Source organism: Pseudonaja textilis, chromosome 1 (assembly GCF_049901715.1).
Source record: "Pseudonaja textilis isolate UNSWEBS1 chromosome 1, rPseTex1.2, whole genome shotgun sequence".
Classification (NCBI taxonomy): domain Eukaryota; kingdom Metazoa; phylum Chordata; class Lepidosauria; order Squamata; family Elapidae; genus Pseudonaja; species Pseudonaja textilis.
In genome coordinates this window covers 296,262,200-296,284,458 of record NC_141990.1, presented here as the reverse complement: position 1 = coordinate 296,284,458, position 22,259 = coordinate 296,262,200, and the positions used below count along the sequence as shown (strand labels likewise).

The 22,259-nt window shown below is 34.6% G+C and overlaps 1 long non-coding RNA gene across 3 annotated transcripts in view; it reads left to right on the top strand.

The window, feature by feature from the left end:
- The window catches only part of LOC148128261 (uncharacterized), a 265,315-nt gene that overhangs the window by 45,643 nt on the left and 197,413 nt on the right, over nucleotides 1-22,259 (top strand). For all 3 annotated transcript variants that reach the window (XR_015741540.1, XR_015741538.1, XR_015741537.1), the window contains 3 exons: nucleotides 7,427-7,530; nucleotides 17,829-17,926; nucleotides 20,650-20,747. This is a non-coding gene — a long non-coding RNA (uncharacterized LOC148128261). The remainder of the gene's footprint in view (nucleotides 1-7,426; nucleotides 7,531-17,828; nucleotides 17,927-20,649; nucleotides 20,748-22,259) is intronic.

Genomic DNA, 22,259 nt, shown 5'->3' with positions numbered 1-22,259 from the left:
ATCAGTGATAGGTTTTGCAGTGTGACATCATAATATCTGTTTAACCATTTACATTCCCTTTTTCCCTCTCAACTCTGTAGTCACCTGTGGAAGGAGATTTGTGATGTCCATAATAGAATATGAAGCACAGTGTGGGGCCAGAACAGAGTAGCTCTCTCCCTCTCAGGCACCCAATAGCTGGTGTTTTAAGCATAATTCTCATGCTTTAAACAGCAGCCAGTAAACAACTATCAAATCCAATTGTCATTGCTTGTTGTCTGTCAAAGTCCCCTTTTAAATATGTCCTAGTGGCCTTCACCTCATCTGATAGTTGTGTATTCTGTAGTTAAATATGTTCATTTCAGTAGATTCCACTCAGTTTTATCTTGAAAGAAATAGGAAAATCTGTATTCTATACCCATTATAGGGACTTCTAGTTCATCTTGTTTTTAGTTTTAAAAAGTACCCATTGCTACAGCCTTTTTTTTTGTTGGAGTCTACTTTAACTACCTGATGTGTTCAGATAAGACAAAAGGGAATTCCCTCAGTCCTTCCTTCAGCCATTTCTAGAAAGAAAGAAACCCTCCCCCCCAGTTATTTTAAAAGCCAATCCTTAAAGGAAGAAGAGGCGGAAACTTCTCATTTATCTCTATTCCTTGTTTCCTGTTGCTTAAGCAATTGCCATTTGTTCCCTGCTGGATAACCAATAATTTCCTCAGTTTACTCAAGAATTTTTGGTGCCAAATTAAAAAAAAAGATTTTTGAAAGTCCATGTGTGCAGTAATCTTTTGGATAATGCTTGTCTAAATATTGATATCTCCTACAAACTTTAGAAAGTGATTGACCAGCCTTGGTTGTTTCCTTTTAACAAAGCTTGTTCTTTGATTGCTTCTCTTTAACAAGGATTTTTACTGTTTTATTCAAAGTAGATGTATTTTTCTTGTCTCAGGTCCCTTAGTGACAGCATGATTATGTTGCAGTCCTCAAGGATAGCCATTGATCTAAAGATAATTTTAATATTTCAAATGCATAATTATTGATATTACATCAATAATTATGCATTTGAATTCTTCAGGACATCTCAGATGGGTACTAGTTGGACATGAGGATTTATTATTGTTTTTAATATATAATTTGGGGGATATAAATGCATCCTATTTCTCTCTTGTGGACGAATCTATCATCTATATTCAGCAATGAAGATAGAACCTCTGTAGATTCCGATCTTTTTCTAATATACCTTTAATGTCTCTGTTGTCCAATGCACTCCCTGGATGGCTTTGAACAGATTTAAATGTGTTGTTCTTGATTTTGTCATTATTATTGATTTCATGATAATTTTTCTCAAAGTTATTCTTTTAATGTATTTTACTAATTGCTTGCATTTCTTTGGCCAACATCTATCTTTTTTGTTTTCAACGATTGAGCAAGATCTGTATTTTATTGAAGACAGACTTCTTATTTCTGATAATTACTGTGACTCTTAACCATAGAATTATATTTTGGCCTTGAAGAGCAAATATACTTCATTAGCTGATTATGATGCTACAGAGAAAGGAGGATCAATATTGTTCTTTTAAGTTTTTTTCCAGAGGATTTTTATATATGACATTCATATATTTGGGGGAAACCATGTCCCCATATTTATTCTGTATTCTAAAGAACTTCTTGTAAAAAAAATTGCTGTCGGGGTTCTCAGAGCACCAGGGAGGAATTATTGTGTCTAATGTCAACTCGCTGTGGCCAACTATGCTAATTTCACTGCAACTAAATGTGAGATCAACCCAAAATTCATCCTGAAAGGTGCAAAGCAGGCTTTCTAATTTCTACCAAAATTCCACCAAACCTAATACATATTTGATTGTCTGAGATGTGAGCTAATATAAGATCTGGAGGGGAAAAATGATTAAATTTCCACAAATCTTTAATCCTATTTTCACTAAGAGTCTGGTATATATTTTGACTCATGACTCATGAATTTTGACAAAGTAAAAGCAAGTAGTTTTTGATATTGTGATGTCAATACATTAAAGATGACATCATGCATTATAAATACGGGAAAATATATACTTTGTGAAAAGTAGTAGTAGTAGCCTTTTGTTTACAATACAAAAAAAGATTTATCTGTGGTTTGAGGAGGGCATAATTTCTCTCCCAATCTCCATTTTCTCTTTCTCTCATATATTTTCAAGATGGTGGGTTCTTTTTAACTTAAAGCATCACATTATTTTCTTTTCTTTTGTTATGTGATGAGTGGAGACATGCACTACAAACTTTTCATTTCAACCATCTTTATAGCTGTATTCGGTAACCAAGCTTGATTATTAAATTTGAACATTATTCTGCATCAATCCACTTCTGTGCTATGTTCTCAGGCCAAGTTGTCTATGCACAAACCACAAACCAGATGTGAAGCTTAACTTTTTCAGGACTTAATTTTGCCACTTGGTTTGGATCACAGGGAAGTTTTCAGACAGCTGTCTTTGATGCCTTATGTTTGCGTTCATAAAAATTATATGGAAAGTTATAAAAGAGTGATAAGACTTTCCAGTCTTACCACCAAATGGAAAAGCTATCTACACAAAGAATTTATAACCATCTTGTAGTAATTTTGAAAATTTAAAATCATTTTAGTTGATTGTACATTAGCAATGTTGAAAAGAATGTAAATCTATCCAATTGTCTTCAGGGTTCATGAAGAGTAGGCATACTTCCCACATTTTTAAACTCCAGCTCTATCTTATAAATACAGAGATTGATATTACAATATTTTATCATAATATTTCTGAGTAAGGGGAATGTATGCTAGACATCATGTTGTAGTTTTTCTACTGATCAAAGGCACAAAATTAGGAGAGGTTTTTCTGTTACTTTCATTACTGAAAGAATAAACTACTGATTCTGCAAGAATTATATAGGCAACAGTACAAAATCACAAACATACTTAAACAATCTATGACCACAGGACAACCACTGGCTGTGTGCCTACATCAGAAGTTTCTCTGATGGGTGGTAACTCGTATGTTAAACCCAATAATCCATCTTTATCAGATACAACTACTTTCTGTACTTCTCTTTAGTGTTGTGTTTCAGCATGAGCAGATTATTCAGTCTATTTAAGTTATTTCAATGGAGTGTTTCTTCTCAAAAAAGGATTTGAAATGGTTTAGCCTTGAACATAAGGAACAATGTAAAAAAACATTGTTGATGTTTGATTTGTTGCTGTGCTGTTTTGTGATATTTAAATGAAAAATTGCAATCTTTTCATCCAATGTTTTTTTTTTCTCCAGGCATTGCTCACAAAACATTGTTGAAACTTTGAATAACCTTTCAGCCAATCCATTGTAGTGGATGGAACAACGTTGATGTTATAAGTCTTATTACATTTTCCCCAGAAATGTCAGAAACAAATAAGAACCAGGACACCATATCTAACAGACTGTAGAAAAACAGCATTATTGTGTAGAAAAAGATGGACTCTACAAGAGAGATGTGAGAGTTATTGGTTCAAACATTTCTCAGCTACTTTTCCGGGGATCATTTAAAACAGCCCTCTTTTGAGGTCTTCACATTGAACAAGAAAGGAACAACTGCCCTACCTCTGTGTCTGTAACAATCATATATTGTTTATTTATTTGAATTTATATGCCATCCTTCAACTACAAACATTTTTTTTGGAGGGGGGGCGGCTGAACAAGTGTAAGGCTAGCCAAGTGCTTTGGGTCAACTTCCTGGTTTAAACTGGGTGCTGTTGACTTTGTTTGCTTTCCTTAGGTCAGGGATGTCAAACTCGATTTCATTGATGGCTACATCAGGGCTGTGTTCGACCTTGGGGTGCTGGGGCGGCATTGCCTGGCCAGGCCAGGCATGGCCCTCTGCCAGCAAAAATGGAGCTCAGGGTGGCCATGAATGGCCCCCAGGACCCCATTTTTGGCTGGGATGGCCTCCTACAGCCTCAATGAAAACAGAGGCCCCCGAGCTCCATTTTTGCTGGCAGAGGGCTACAGGAAGCCTTGCCAGCCAAAATCGGAGCCTGGGAGGGCTGCATGTGGCCTTCACTTGTTCCATTTTCATTTGCAGAGACACCACAGGCCAGTCCTTTGCTTTTTCCAGGGTGGCACCATGGGCCAGATCTAAGCACCCTATGGGCTGGATCTGGCCTGGGGGCCTTGAGTTCGACAACCCTGCCTTAGGTGAAGTGCATAAGAATTAAACATGCTTGAAATTTACTTCGAACATTCATATTGTTTTAGTAAGGAATTATGAAAAAGACATTTTGAAATATCTTATAATAGAAGAAATGATTTCTTTGAAAGCCCAGCCTGATTTTTTTATTGATTTCTTTCAAATCTGGAATAATAACAGGTTTGGCAGGTTTATAGCTGCCAAATGGTATGAAAGCCCGCCCCCTTCACAAGCCCGTTTATCTAAAAAAAAAAAAAAAGATTTTTTAGGAAGGAGGAATGATGGCATTAGGGAAGTTGATGTGCTTGTATGAATCTTCAGATGACCCAGATATAGGATTAAGGGTTATTTTACTGTATTTACATGATAGGGCATGTTCCCCTTGTTCCCCTTGGAGATTTATCAATAAAACATGACAAGCAACAGTAAGTGAACACTAGCTAATTTAAACCAATTCATGCAGAACAATTCATTGACCAAGCATCTAACAATACATTTTCACACAATATTTTTTTAAATTGTGACAATTAAAAGTATCACAGTACAATACCTATGAAGTTAATATATATGAATTAAATTATGAGATAAGCACTTGGAATAATATAACAAAATAGAAAGTGCATAAAAATATTGTTAAGACTAGAAATTGAATATAAAAGTTGAATATGTAACTATGGTCATATGTATATGTATATGTGGAACCTGTAATCATGCTATTCATTAAAAAAGAGATGTTAAAATGTAGAAAACTGAATAAAACTTGTTTTTTAAAAAAATTGGACAGCAAGGCTTCATTATCGTGAAGAACACAGCATCTTCCATCTTCTTTGATGCTGTCCAACTATAAGATGCATAGAAACTTTTGCACTTTGTACTAAGATCTGTATTTCATATAACATTTATCATATGGCTTGCTTTCTTCCAGATGTGTTGGATTAGATTCTCAAAATAAGTGGGAATTATGAGACTTGAGCTGTAGTCCATCATAGCTTGGCAATATAGGCTTAAGGAGAGTTGACATATGAACTAACATCCTACTTTTTCCCTGCCTCTTAAGATATGATATTCAGGGACCTTCCCATATAATTAGTTTTGTCTAATGCTAGCTGTTGGCAATTACATAGAGTGGAAGATTGAAATTGATTATGGCTTTTAAACACTGAACAGTACTCTACGAGTGCCATGTATCCTTCCTCCAGGGGGCTTCACCATAGACTTGGGAGTTCCTTCCTTCTTTGCTGCTAAAATGCAGTGGTGATGCAGTGGTCACCAGATTGTCAAGCTCTATGATATTTATATTAAATATAAATATTATACTGAGATTAAGGACTTAAATGTTTGGGTGAAATCATGCGACTTTGCTTCCAGAAGCTGCTTAGAATTGAAATGAAGGGGTAATTAGTTTCAAGAAGATGCCTGGACTTGAAAAAGTGAAGCATTTCACCTTGATGCATTCACTGCAGGGATTGAGATACTTTGCTTTTCAAGCAAAAGTATCTGTTACACATACATGCCCAGAAGGCCATCAAAGGCTCTTGAACAAAGTGCTTTGATATTGCTTGGTAGTGTTTAGTCTTTAGTAAGTACTGGGCATCTCAAGCATTGTCAAGAAACCTCAGTCGAGCACTTTTACCAAGATATCAATTGAAGTAAGGCATCTCTTTGAAGCTTCATACAGGTGTGACTAAAGAGTATAGTTGGGGAAAATGTTCCCAAAGCTGACTGTTGAATCTTATATCTCATATCAACTTTTATGATCAATATTAGTGATAACATCACTTTTGTAACGTCCTTCCAGTAAAAAAAAACAACCGATTATCTAAATATGTCAGAAAAATAAATTTCCTTTTTCATAAAAGAAATTCATCTATAAAACAAATGATTCACCAAGGAGAAATACATAATAAGGCCTGGGTTTAATACAACAACCCTTCTATTTGGTAAATTGTATTACAATTAACTAGTAATATTAAACTATTTCCCCCAAAAAGTATAATTGGAGCACCCTCTGCTATTAGTCATACTATTTCATGCACTTAATAATAACTAAACAAAGGAAATAATAAGGCAATTTACCAAAATAAAACCATGTCTTCACATTTCCCTTCAACTGCAAGTTCTTTGGTTCATTTAAGTTTCTAGTAAGTTCTGCTAAGGCATGAAAAGGGTTGTAAAAATATATGGCATACTGTACTGTCCCATGAGTCAATCACCAGTATTTTAAAGGCATATCTGTGCTGCAGTCTTAAGCTGCTCCTATCTTGTATTTATGCTGCCTTGAGTCTAAACTGTTTTTTTAAACAAGCAAACATGCAAAACCTGTCATTACTAAGACACTTTTGCAGCATCTTTCAAGAACTTGAAATTCTTTCATCCTTCCACAGGACAATTTCCTTGCTGTTCTCAAATGACGGGAAAAATGATGAAATAGTGCACCAATGGACTTATTAAAAAGAGCAAAGCACCACAGCGGGAAAAGTAGCTCAGTTCAGGAAAAGAAAAATTGTATTTTTTTAAAAAAAATAGGGTCATTTTCTATGTAAGGCAAATGTTATAACCATTACAAAAGTAAGAAAAAATGTAATCACTGTGAAGGGGGAACAGAAGGTAATCTGCATAACAGAATGTGAACTAAACAGATATCAGGAAACACTAGCATGGCTCGAGGTCGCATTGATTGTAGCTGCAGCTTAAGTATAGGTCGGTGTATAGTGTCACCAAGCTAAATAACCAACTTTCATTATCTCATGCATTATCTCACTATTTTTGCTGTGCAAGCTAGGTGAACACAATGCAAAACGATGGACCTTCCAATCAAGTGGAATTTCCTAACATTTCCCTATACCGGATACCACTCCAAACTTTTTTCAAACTATTTTCAAGTCTGTATTCCCTTTTGGGATAACCATATAAAAAAAATAGCACTATCAGTACCGGGGTACCTAAAGGAATCCATTACTGAGCTAATCAAGACAGTTTATATATCAAACTTCTTAAATGCCCATCTCTTTCATAGAGAGGCTCAGGGCAGTGTACAATTTAATCAATATAATAATTCATATAAATTGGCTTGATTCAGATTGTTCTGGAACCTACAGCTAAGATATTGAATCTTATCCTCAATTTGTATTGGAGAAGGACAAAAGGCTATGGATATTTCTCCCATCTCCTTTGATTAGAACTTCACGCTACGCTACTGTGTGTAAACATAATTGTTTTGAAAAAAATACTTACCCTCAATTTAATCTTCTTACCCTAACAGGTGTTGAATGCTGAGGGTTGGCCTTTTTGAGCAGGATGCGGCTATATTTCTTCGCATCTTGCTGTTTGAGGAAGTTGCACAACATTCTCAGTTTGGCAAGGAAGGTAGGTTGTTTAAACAAAGTAGACAGATAAATGAATCTGCATTTACAGAATTAGGAATAAAGGAAGCAAAGTTGGAATACATTATGATTGTTGTTAATCATTGAAGCAAAGAAACTTTTTGGAAGGATAATGACACTGGGATAATCAAGAGATAATGCTCAGATTTATAGCAGATTTAAAAAACATTGAGAATGCTAATATTTTTGAAAGATAATTATGATTTATGTTCCATCTCATGTTAAATATATAATGACACATAGTGCCAATTTTAAATGGATTAGAAGGGGTTTTACCTTCTAGTTTGCTTTGGCTACCCTTTTATGTTTAGATCAAGTCCATCTTATTCATATTGTGGTCCTACGCCCATGTTGCTCAATGTAAGAAAATTCTTCAAAGTCTCAACTTAAAGTCCACTTTTTCAACTAACATTGCAATCAATCTCCCTCAGAATGAAATTTGGCTGCAACATGTTGAAAGTATTTCAGATACTTAGAAGATGTAACTTTATATAGTACCAGTAAACAGGTCTGCTTGCCTGTTAATTCATTTGATTTATACACTCTCAAATCCAAAGGTTCTCGACGGTGTAAAAAGTTAAAACAACATCCAATACAGTATAAAACTACATATACACATATTCATGCATTGGTAAAAATGTGAGAACATACCAACCTTCCAAACTCTTACCTCTCGGGATTTTAAAAGCCAGATTGTTAGAGATTTGCAAAGGATAACAAGGTACGGTTAGATGATCCTCTGGGGGATGGTATTCCTCAGGGCAGATGCTTTTCCAGACCCATTTTAGGGTACCAGAAAAGCAAAGATGTCTTTTTGTCTTTCTTTAATGGATGAAGCATTATGGCAATGGTAAATAAAGAGCAATTGCCAATGCCATAATATCACAGGGAACCATAATCACCCATCAGTCTATAGGCTGTTTCCCTTGATCTGTAGGTTCTTATTACTGACAATAACATGTGCTAGTGTAATCATGCATAAAGTTGGTATTCCTCTGCCTGGGATGAAGCTGTAGGAACTAATGTATTCTGAGTCAGACCAACTGCCGCTCATGTGGTGGGGGGGGGGAGAGAGCGAGAGGGGGAGAGAGAGAGAGAGAGAAAGAGAGACTTGCTTGAGTAACCGTAATAATTGGAAAATTATTTTGATAGCCTGAAACAATCTAATATATTACAGAATTTTATTAAAATAATATCAAATCAAATTAACTGCTATTCCATAATGAATTAGGTAACAAGGTAGGCAGATATTAATCGGCCTTGGCTTCTAGGCAGGGGAGCCAGGAATTTATTAGCTATTGCAGGTTGTATGAAGGCAAAGTCAGGAATCAGTATCACAGACAGCGAAGGAAGCCCCTGAGACATGCCAGCTTCCCTCTTTCTTTCATGCCCTCTCGCTTTTCCTTCCCTTCTAAGTTCTACTTTATCATCCATCATTAAACATTTATATTCTTTTATGTCAGGCCTCATGCATTTCTTTTAATAAACTAATTGCTTTGCAATTTAATAATTTTACAATTTAATAGTTGTAAACATTTTCAGCAGATTAGCTCAATGAGTCAGATTCCAATATTGAGGCAACAGTACTTCACTGCCCACTTATGACTAATCTCTAGGAGTATTTTTTCTTCTTCTTCTGGCTTGTTTGATTAACTAGAAAAAAAAATTGCCCAGTTAAAGGATTATTTAATATTTTTTAGATTCACTCCATTAAAAAAAAAATTACTGCTTAAAACTATGTTTCCAGTGTGTTAGGGAGTCTAGGAAAGTGCCATCTACTAAGTCATAAGGTTTCAGCTCACTCTTACACAACCTGAAACCTTAAGGCACATAGGATGCCCTAAAATTTTGATAGAATTCCAGGTGCCCTTCAAAGATTGCCACAAACTGTATGATTAATGTAATGGAAAATTATTAAATATAAGGGAAATAACTATTGGTTGAATTTAATTTATTTAATTATATTTAAATGTAAGCGATATGTAGTTCTTGTCTGGCCTCATCCATGTCTCATGTAGATCTAGCCTATATTTTAGAGAGAAGTACCAATATACCAATCAAAGAGGTAAGAGTGGCTGACAGGTCTCCACTAGCTCGAAGGAAACAAATGTGACTAAGGTGTTGTTTGGTCTTTTATTTTCTTTTTTTAGTAGATGAAATAAAAACAAAGTCAGCATTTTGAACTGAAAAAAGCAGTTCTGTGGTATCAGAGTTTCAGCAAGTATTCTAGACTCAGAGACTTCTTCCATAAGCAGATCATCTTATTTCTTTATATGCAAAACTTTTGATGCATCAAGAGCTAACAAATCAAATGAGGAGGAGTCTTGCAGAACATTTTCAAATTAATAAATTGTATTAAAAATGTATGAATTGGGAGAAGTGCTAGCAATCTCTTCATTTTTTACACCATAGACCAGGGGTGTCAAGCTCAAGTTGTCACAGCAGTGTCATGAGATGTATCAGGACTTTCCCCCCTTTCATTAAACTGGGCATAGGCGTGGTCAGTGTGTGATGCATCCAGACCACGGGCCAGGAGTTTGACAGCCCTGCCATAGATTAACATGAATGTCCTCCTATAAGTCACAACATGAAAGTTTTCAGCATAGGGACTTATTTTTTTCTCTTTTCTCTCTTGCTCAAGCTCATGTTCCATAGATCCATACATTTCCTTTGGCATGGACTTTAAATAGCAACTTCAAGAAATGTTGGCCATATTGTCCTGGAGTTGTAGGTTTAACACATTTAGAAAGTGGTAAGTTGGAGAGGTTTGGCTTAATTATAAAGATTTCCTAATAAAGAGGTTTGCTATGATGCTTCCCACTGAAAGGATCAAAAAGATTATACTGTTTGTTGGGTTTTAGGATATACGTAAATCAGGGTTAAAAAGCATACAAAGGAAGTATATACTATATAGTATAATAAATATTGATTTGAGTTTTTTTACACACTGAGTTTCAAAATATCTATGAAAATAAATAAAGCAACAGTAGAATTAGTAGAATTAGACTGTAATTCTGCCTATTAGAGATAGTAACAAAGTTCTTTTAAACCACATACCAATTAAAGATACTTAACGGAATAGTTCTGATAGCATGACAATGTTTTTAACATACTTTTTCTATATTCTATGACAAAAGCGTCCATTTATTTTGGTAAAAAAAATTGAACGATTTTAAACAGAAAGAAATTCAGACTAAACATACAAAACTATAATTAAATGCTTTCTTCATCATTATTTTTAACTTATCTCCTTTGTGGTATCTCTTGCCTTGTATGATTTTAAGCAGGACAATTGTAATAATTCCTTTCATGACTATTGGATTGAAGCAATAAGAATTTTATATATATACAATGACCAACTTTATTTATGTTTTGAATGTGTATTTGAAGCTCTTCTCTAAAAGTAAATGGGATAAGTAATAATGATAATGATAATCTGGAGATAAAATGTTTTGCAAGTAGTTTTGTTAAATATGCATTTTTTCACCAATGTTATGTGAGATGTCATAATTATTAGAGGAAGTAAAATTCTTACAGATCAACTATCCATTATTCCATGATTAAAGAAAAAAAATCTCTCCTGCCACGTCTTTACCAAATTAATCAAAAAAATTTTTGTGGAAATTAAAATTACCTTTTCTCAATTGTGTATATGTGTGATACAGTATAAAGTATAGATGTAGAGAGTAATGTCAACTCATAAAACATTGCTATGGCCATTTTATAGTTGCCAACAGAAAGGGAGGGGGGAAAGGGGTTTAAAAGAGCAGTGTGGCAGCTTGGAAATAAAAAGTGCATTCCATGCATAGCTTTTCAGAGATTATAACTAGGTGACTGAAGTTTCTGCCATGTAAAAAATCTAACTGAAGAACATAATTGATGACTCATGGCTACGGATGTGTCTCATTGGAGAATATGAATTTAATACACCCAGATGGTGGGGGAAAACCAGGGTCAAGGGTGACAGTGAATTATATATCTTAGAGTTGGCTACACCCAGGTAGTGCCGACATGTTAACTCCCAATAAATCCTGTTTAGTTTTGAAAGTTTGGCTTGTGACTCATGATTTAATTGGGGAAATTGCTGGAATCCTGATAAGTAAAACTTGGAAATAAGACTTTCTTATCACTTACTTCAAGACTATGAAGTACAATGGTACAATTTACTTAGAGTCAATAGGTCAAAAATGTAAATTCATTGCTGGAAATGGATCAATCCTTTGTGAAATTTACCTTAAATATGCCAATCAATTTATGATCTCAGAAAGATCATAAATTAGAACTGTATTGTAAAAGCCAAACTCAAAATATTGATCTTCATTTAAGTATTCAGAATTTTTTTGATTACAATTCATTGTAAAAGCTCTTAAAAATTAACTGACAATTGTACAATTTTTGTACTGTGTGACCATTATAATATGAATGATTTGCATTCAACTGAAAACACACCACGTAGAATGTATCACATTAAATATAATGTTTATTAATGAAAGAATTTTATCAGGTTTGTAAATGTCACTGATGATAAGGAATAAGGTATCATCATAAGATGTATGAATTATGACTCTCTTCTCCCTATTTGGAGAGAACCCTTCAAGTCAGTCTTGATTCTTGGCTATTGCCTGGACCAGTCCTTAGAGTTTCCTTGGTAAGATTTTTGAAGAGGTTTGCCATTGGCTTCTTCCTAGGGATGAGGGTCTGTCCCAGAGGTTCAGTTTACTGGCTTTGTACTAAAGATGGGACTAGAACTTTCTGCAACTCATGGTCCTAAGCCTTGGGACTTCACTACTACAGTACACTGGCTCTCCAATGATCTCTTACTTAAAGTTAAACATATGACAAAAATACATGCATTAGATTTACCCCTTAACATTGGAGAAGAATGGAGAATGGTTTAATGATGGCTGCAGAATAAACTTTTGAAAACATTTTAAAATTAATCCTTTCCTTTTAAAGAAAAAAAAAAGAGAAGAAAAGGTGCAAGCATTTTTGATGCAGAGATAAAATATCAATGAAAGGTGTTTGAATATTAGTAGCTCAGGTTGGTAGTTAGGCTGTTGATTTGAGCTCCAAGCTTGGCAATTTGGTTGCAAACATTTTACTACCATTCGATGAGACTGACAATGTCTCCTTGAATGATAATGAAATGTTTGCAGCCAAATTGCCAAGCTCGGAGAGCAAACCAACAACAATCAATAACTGACAAAGAAACTAGCAAAGTTGTACAGTTAATAGTCAGTATATTACTGATGAAAACTTAACCATAAAGACAAAATAAATTACTTTTGACAATGAAAAGAATTTTAAGTATATTTTTGAATCTCCAAGTTGCTTCTTATTTAAAGATACCAAAACAAACAAACAAACAAACAAACAAAAACAAATGAAAAGGAAAACTACTAAAAATATTATAAATATTTCTAAGAATAAACTTCAGCATACCCTTATTGCAATGAAATGCCTTGTTGCCCATTCAATTGATGTTTCCTTTCTCAGCTCATATTTCTTACAGCAGTTTTCTTACTCAAGAACTCACTGACTTTAAGGCAACAAGTGACAACAAGCATTTGGTCCAACAAATATCAGAACTGATATTAGTTTAGGTTGCTTTGCTTGCTAACGTTAATGAGTGCAGGGGGAGCAAGGAAGAGCAGAAGTGTTTTGCAAAGTGAAGCCAAGTTATTTTAACTTTTTTTGGCTCTTTAAATTCATCAAGTGAGAGCGATTGTTTTAAAGGATGGAAGAGTTCATCGTGGCTCCAGAAAAACATCAAGTACAAGAGCCTCGATTATGGCAGAAGACATACAAACAGCCCACGCATTAAGCTTGAAATCTGTGCTCACACCTGCCCCAACTCATTTTTCTCCATTGCGTTTATTGAGATGACACAATGTCAGTAGAATTTTACAAACTTTATGACAAATTGTGACAGATCTGCAATGGCAGAATGACTTATGGAAATGTTCGAGTGGCTTCTCAATCAAGTCTTTGGATGGTTTATGATGCCATTGTCCTGTAGGTCACAAGTCAAACGTTATTGAGGAGACATCACTTGGGGCTCATCCAAAGCTTTACCATCTGCTGGAAGTGGGAGAAGGAGGAGGGTGGGTAAATTTTAAAATAAGAGTCCCAGTGCCTTCAGATATAGGCTACTGGCAGTTGAATTGTATTTTCAACTTTTTCCTAAGAATTTTTCTTTGAAGAGTTTTTAAACTATACAAAATTCTGGCCTCAGTTTCCCCTCTGTAAAAAGGAGCTACAATGGCCTTACCGATGTTAGGGAATACAGAAAATGAGAGAGGGTACAAAACCTCTTATGTACTAAATGCACTGTATTTGCAGTAGCTCTGAAAAAAAAAAAACGAAGGGGGATCATCCTGAATGATTCTCTCAGTAATGGGATCTCAACTTTCAAAAAATAAGTATCTACCACACTTCAGATCAGGGGTGTCAACCTCACATCGTCATGGCGGCAACATGTGATGTATCAGGACTTTTTTTCCTTTTTGCTAAACCAGACATGGGTGTGACCAGCACGTGGTTCATTAGGCCTGCGGGCCAGGAATTTGACAGCCTGCTTCAGATGGTTTTCTTGCTGTTAGATCTTTATTACTTGAAAACTTAACAAATGTTAAAATAGACAAAGTCCTTTACAGCTACACTATTGATACAATTTTGCTTTGAATTAGCAATAGTAATAGAGCTTGAGAAGGAAAAAGAAAATCTTATCAATTATAAGACAGTGCTCCATCATAGGCTCAGAATAATTGTGCTACATATATCACAATGGCATTTTAAAATATGATGTATAAGGTCACATTTGAACCAGAATAGTAGGGGAAGCTTATCTGATATTCATTTCATATCTGATGAATTCCACATCGGATTATAAAATTGAATCACATGATTGTCATTTTGAATTGATTGCACTCAGTCTCAGTTTATCCTATCCTATCATATCCCATCCCATCCCATCCCATCCCATCCTATCCTATCCTATCCTATCCTATCTATTGTCTGTCTGTCTGTCTGTCTATCTATCAATCATCTATTGAATATATATATATATATAGAGAGAGAGAGAGAAAATTCATACTCACAACCTTGCAAATTATAGCATAGACATATCAAGTGGCGTACAGCAATCTAATCACAATAGTTTATCCATCTCTGAAAGAACAAAGAAGATTATAGAAATTGCACAAACACAAATATCTTCATGTGCTGCCTCATATGTCTATTTTTTAGACACCACCTTGTAAGATATTCAATACTACTGCTTTAGTAATTGGACCATACATAATATCAAAGATGAGGGATCTTTTACCCAGTATACTTTCTTGCATAACAAATAAAAATTCAGTGAAAAAGTGTTATGAACATTTGACAATTCATTGGAAGAGTATATGGAATTTAAAAAACATTTTTGGCAAATTTTCAGATTCATTTAGTGGGAAAAGCTAATGGCCAAAGTAATGTAGTTTACCTATAAGGATGCCCAGACAGTTTTATCAGAGAAAGAGATGGGATAAACTTTATTAAATTTATCTCCTAGTTTACTTCTAGGAGCTCAAAGTGGCATACAAAGCTATATAGCTACTTACTAAATGACTGCAATATTTTAGGATTATGTATTTATTTGGAAGGTGAACTTCTGTTCTAAATCAGACTTTAGATTTTGGATTTAAACGTCTCAGCTGGCCAGTCACTGAATCCCAAGTCAATTCCTTGCAGAAATATTAATTATTAACATTTTAAAAATTGCAAATAATAACTTTTTACCTTAATTTTCATATTTTTCTTATGGGAACTATAGGTCAATATATTGCCTTATTTTTTCTTTTAAAAATTAGAACAGTTTTGGAAATGCTATTGTTATAAAGTGTGAAAATAGCACAAACTTTCCCTTTTCTCCATTCTCTGTCATATACAAGAAAAATAAAAGTAGACAATTACTTCCACTGTTGAACAAAGTTTGATCAAACTGATTCAATCGGTCCTGGTATAGTGTCAAGGCAAAACATTATTCTAGTTTTATTATCTATACATTCTCTATTCTTTCTTCAAATCAATATTTCTTGACCTTCTTAGAGAAAAGTATAATTGCATAGTGTAAGATAAAGCAAACGTTTATTTTTATTTTTTAAAAAAAACACCCAAACACATGCTTTTTGATTTGAGAACTTTGGTTATAACTTCTAGAACATGTTTCACCCTCTATGATTTTTTAAAGAAAATAGTAAAAATGAAATAGAAGCCAAAACCCAAACAACAACAACAAAAAGGCTAATTACTGTTTCAGTACATGTGTTTATAATGGACATGGGTCTGTAACCAACTGATTTTTTCATTTCCATTAGCAGTTGCATAATTATTTCATCACAATTTCATATTGTAATAGGGACATATTTGTCCATATTTTTCTGTACGTCTTTCACTCGTTTCAACATACATGTTTGCTCATTAGGTGTTGATTTAATTCACACATATGAATTAGTCATCTTTAGATCCATTGCTGTTTTAAAAATGTTACCTTAGAATAGCAGTGTCAAACTGGCTTCATCACAGCTGCGTCATGTGACGTATTGGGACTTTTTCCCCCTTTGCTAAACTGGGTGGGGGCAGGGCCAGCATGTGATGTATCTGGCCTATGGGCCACAAATTTGACACCCCTGCCTTAGAAGCTGCTCAAGGATTCTAAATAGGAGCACAATGCTATTATAGTAAAATCAGTTTACCCATGGGTGTCAAATTCGCTGCTTCATGTTTTTCCCACTCACAGAGCTGGGTTGGGTGTGGCCTGCGTTTGATGCATTCAGCCCATGGGCCGCCAGTTTGACACCCCTGAGTTTACCATTCAGCTAACAGTGAACAAGGATTAAATATTAATTAAGTGACTTGTATACATGTGTGAATTTTCCTTGGTTACTTGTCTATTACTTGTTACTTGTCTAAAGGCAAGCACAAAATTGAAGTTGTCCAGCAATTCAATATAATATCACCAAGACTAATTATTTATTGTAACTCAAGAAAGAGTACACATTACAGATAGTTGATCATCTCCGGCCATTAAGATTGATTATTGAACTAGTATCTTCTTTGGTTAAAATTCTGTATTTTTCCACATTTCCATCTGGGTAAGAGTAATTTAGTTTTTCTTTTTCCCACACTCACTTGTAAATGGCAGTTGCATATTTGTAGTCTCCATATTGAAAAACACTAGCTAACTCTCACAAAATCTCTATTTCTCTCCCTCACTCTTACTCACACACACAGACATGCCTACACAAACGCATATTTAAAACATTATTCTCACTATAACCCCATGAGGTATATCATTATTTTGGTAATAGAAACTGAGACTGTAAGTTTCTGGTTTGCCAATTATTTCATACCAACAGTTCAGCTTCAGCCGCAACAATACAAGAACACACAACATATACAAACTCAATGTAAACAGCTCCAAACTTGATTGCAGAAAGTACAACTTCAGCAACAGAGTGGTCAATGCCTGGAATGTACTACCTGATTTGTTACATCCTCAAACCCCAACTTCTTTACCCTTAAACTATCCACTGTTGACCTCACCCCATTCTTAAGAGGTCTGTAAGGGGCGTGCATAAGTGCACAATCATGCCTACCATCCCTGTCCTATTGTCCCCATTTATTCATATCTATTTCCTGTATTCATACTCAAGTTTATTCTTATACCTATTATCTTGGAAGTGATTGACAAATCAAATAAATAAATAAATACATCAAAATGTTGTTCAACATCTCATGCCATGGTTGTAGACTTTTCATATTCTAAGGCTGAGATCCAGTTTTTGTTTTAACTTTCGGAAACATGGGATTTCACTTGAATGAATTTCTTGAAGCAAATCTTAAACAACACTTACCATCACCTTAAATGGATTGTAATTAATTCTTAGTTACTGATTCCCTGAGTCTTTTGTAACATTTATCCTACCTGCTTAAGCATGAGGTATGGCGCAGTGTTGTTTAAATTCTTTTCATACTCACAAACACCTATAAAAGGAAGTCTCATTCAAACACTATCCCTGCATATGTTCAAGCAATAAGACAGAAGAAACATATTTTTTGAAGAATAATATATTTTATTATGGTAAAAATAAGAATAAGAAATAAGAATCCTATGTGTAGGATTTTAAACAGTGAGATAAGATATCTCTTTTTTCAGTTCAGAATATAACTACATAAACACGTACACACTGACATATAGGTATTGTGCTTAATAACTTTGTGTTCTTTGCTTTGTAGGAGGAGGAATCAGAATGGAATGAAAGGGACAAGCTGAAATGTAGCTGGATTTACATACGAATGTTATGTTTTCATTTCATTTTGGTCCAAGCTTAAAGGTTAATATTAAAAGCATTAGCAGTCTTTTCCATTCTCAGGCATATGAGCAAATTGCCAATATATGGAATTACAACGCAGAAGTATTTTTTTTAAAGAAAACATAATTCCTACTGATGATACAGTTCTTACAGAGTCATCATTCTTTTCTTTTCTGTATTCTGCAGATGACACCTATAATATTGCATATTGTTCTGGCATCATATTTTAAAAAGAAAATATGACAAACTGGAGCATGTCCAGAGTAAAGAAACCAAGTTGATAAACAGACTGGAAGAAAAGACTTATAAGCAACAGCTGGAGTTACTAGATATGTTTGGTCAATAATAATAATTTATTTGATTTATTTGCCCAATTCAAATTAATAGCTGAAATGCCATGCAGAGGATAGACTTGTATGGTATTTCTAAATAAAGACAAGAATCAATAGATTTAATTACAAGGAATTAGATTTCAATTGGACATTAAAAAAATTCCTAAGAGTGAGAACTGTTCAGCAGTACTATGGACTGTTTAGGAAATGTGATCTCTCCTTTACTGGAATGTTTAAGCAGAAAGTAGATAGACATCTAGAGATAGTTCTCACTTAATAATTATCTGGTTTAGTAACTGCTCAAAGTTGTGTTGCCATAAAATAATCTCCAGCTTTACAAACAATCCTCACTTTTACAAATTTCACAGCATACTATGGTCACAAAATTGCTATTTCAGTGCTTCGCAACCAGTGTGCATTTATGATTGTCACAACATTCTGAGGTTACATGATTGTGTGTTTCCCATCTAGCTTGTGACAAGCAGAATTAATGGAGAACACAGAAATAAAATTGTAAGTTGCAAACATGTCATGTTTTGCTTAATAACCAAATTGGATAAGCCTGTCAGGGTCAGATGGTTTTCCGCTTAGTGACTATGGCATTTAGTGATGGATCTGCTTGTCCTAATTGTGGTTGCTAAGCAAGGACTCTCTATATCAGGTATATTGGAGTAGACAATTCCTGCACTATGAATTATAGTAGACAATCTCCAAGGCTGCTTACAACCCTTATATTCTATTGTATGTTCTCTGAGTGCATTAAAAATCATGAAGGCATAAATATATGTTAATATATGCAGAAAGGTAATGGGCAACTTTACTTATTAAGTAGGAAAGTAGTAAGTATAAGGAAATAAATATGTTGAAATAGGCACACATATACATCATGTAACATTGATAGTATTTATAATGATTAATAACCATAGAATTAAGCTGGAAAATGGCACTATCCTGATACAGTGAGGAACTGTAGAAGGATACTTCTAAAGCTCCACCATTTTGACTCCCCAATCTTTCAAAAGTGACTTGAAAACAGTGTCAATCATCTTCAGGTCTGTTGACCTGTTAAATACTGAAGGCTAGGAAGAAACCCTACTCAGGTTATAGTAAAGCAAGAACTAAAATAAGTTACCTCACTGCCCCCCCCCCCAAAAGGAAAGAAATGAATATTTGTATTTAAAAACAAAAAAAAATGCAGGTTCATGCTTTGTATGTGACTTATCCCCTGCCTCAAAGAAAACAACAGAGTCATGTAATTTTTATCCCAGCTTCCATGACTGGCCTGCTAAGTGGCAAATGCCATACAATCAAGCAAATACTCCCTTTACAGGTTTTGTGAGGAGAGATAAAGCTCAGGAGGTGATATTTCCAGCGGGGAAATCCTCTGTACAAAACCCTGTCAAAAACCAGAGTTTTCAACTGAAAACCAGCTTCATGCTCTGCAATTAAGTTTGAAAGAAGTCACTTCAGCTGTGGAAGAGAAACAATACTGATGGATAATTAGAACTTGAGCTGATAAGAAATGGATGCCTGCTTGATCATATGAAGTGTTAGTATTACTTTATACCATACTGGTAAGATCAGACTTACTGAATCCAGTTCTGGTCAAAAAAGAGACTCTAGAAAGAGTGCAGAAAAGAGCAACAAAGATGATTAGGGGGCTGAAGGCTAAACTGCATAATAAATGTCCCATGCTTTTTCAAGAGGCAACTGGACTTTCTGTTTTTTCTTTGAAGATGTTTCACTTCTCATCCAAGAAGCTTCTCCAGCTCTGATGAATGGTCACAGCAACTAGGAATGTTTAGTCTAACAAAGGGAAGGAGCAGGGGTGACATGATGGGCAGGCATCCATTTCTCATCAGCTCATTTATTTGAGGAACTACATAGAAAGGAAGGGGTCAACCTATTCTCCAAAGCATTTGAAGGAAAGACAAGAAGTAACAATCCAACCTAGAATTAAGGAGAAATTTCCTGTCAGTGACAAAAATTAATAACTGGAATGGCTTACCTACAGAAGTGGATACTTAACCACTAGAGGTTTTAAATAAGAAATTGGACAGTCATTATCTAATTTAGAATAAAGCATATTTCTACAATCTTTCCTTACATTCAGCATTTAATAGCAGATGTGTGCATAAAATGGATCATCACTAAGTTGCTGAAAAGTACCATAGTACTTGATCCTAGGTATTCAAGAGGTAAACTGGTATGTTCTTTCTAGATCAGACTTTAGATCTTTCATGACTTTTGAACAGGATAATGCATTCCTTTTTTAAAAAGAAAAATCTAATATATCATATTGCCATAAGAGAAAGAGTTAACCAATAGTTCCCAATCTTCTTTCAGAAACATGTTGCTAGGCTGAATTTTTGTGAAAACACAATGACACTAACTTTTCTGTCAACTGTGTAGGAGGAAGTTTGGATTAGCAATGTTGAGGGATAAGCAGTGGATTTCAAGCAGATGGATGGTGAAGGTTTTCAACCTTAAGATGGTTTTGTTGGGCAGAGGTGAGTGATGCAATTACTTCAGCATGAATTTCAATTTGAATACTATCTGCAGGAGTAACTGAATGGCAAATACAATATAATAATCTTTGTGACACAAAGGCTGGATGGTAGTTGTACATGCTAAGCTGTAGCAGAGGAATGCATCATAACATCTTCATGCAAATATTACAATTTATGTTCCTATATTAGGTAACATAAACATGGTTTATTATATTGTAGGTACTGCTGGCTACAATTTTAATAACTTCTGATGAAGCAAGCATTTTGGGGGCCTATAATTTATGACACCAGGTGTAACCCTATTAGTTTTAAAACATTAGGTGTTTTTAATATTTACTATTTTGAATATAAAAAAGTAGATGCAAGATTTTGATAATGGTGAGAACAAGCTTTAGGAAGCTGAGAATGACATGTATTTATATGCCTTTTCTTTTATAAAGTTAACATGAAGTGGTATAAATTTTGAAAAGAAGTGAATAAGAAATAATATATTATGTAGGAAAATAATTTAAAAGGTTTTGAGAAGAGAAAGCCCAAATCCAACATACACATAGGCAAGGCATGGATTAAGAAATGGGATTTCAACAAGTGAGAATGGGATTTCAAATTGATATTTTGCCATTCTTAGTATATCTGAAAGGATTTCTCTTAATGTTTGTTTAGTTTGGTAATTAAATGGTAGCAAATGCACTTGTTTCCACATAGGCTTATCAGGGCATAACCAAGCGTTCTACCCAGTAGCATGGCCACTACATTCTGCACTATTACTATGAATTACAATAGTGTATGTGTGAATGTGTGCTAGTTAGCATTTGAATGTGGCAATAGATGTTCCTGGCCATAGAGAAAATTGGCCTTAAATGTTAACAATTTTAGAAGTGTTCTACAAATTATATATTTTATTAAAAAACAGAGATTCTTAAATTCTGCAAAATGTATTAGTTTTTATGCTACCCATCTCCCCTGTAAGACCATCTTTTCATTATGAATTCAATTCTCAGATGATGCAAACAGTCATTTTTTCATAATTATTAAGTGATCATTTTAGAGCGGTTCTTGGACCTACACTCAAATATTGGTGGTGGAGGGGTTACAAGTGATTCCAAGAACTTATCTTGGGCATTTTGGTTTGATCCAAATAATGATCAACCACCAACTAAAACAAGTGTATGATCACACTGACTGCATAAAGTTGCTAGAACTTTGGAGTAACAGATTTCTTTAGCTTAAATTTTATCTTTCCCGTATTACTCTGATCTTGTAATTTTGCTTTTAAAATGGTTAGCAATTGCTAAAATGCTTTGACCTGAAAAGAGTCCAAATCTCCAAAATATAGACATGTATACTTTCATAAGAATTACAATTAACAAAATTATGGCTCTTTGGCATATGGATTTATCTTTTTTGGGTCTTTTTTAATTACAAATGACATTCTCAGACAACAAATATTACTAATCTGCTCAGTCAATGAAACAGGCTGTGTTATCCTTCCCTTCCCACTCCAAAGATCTT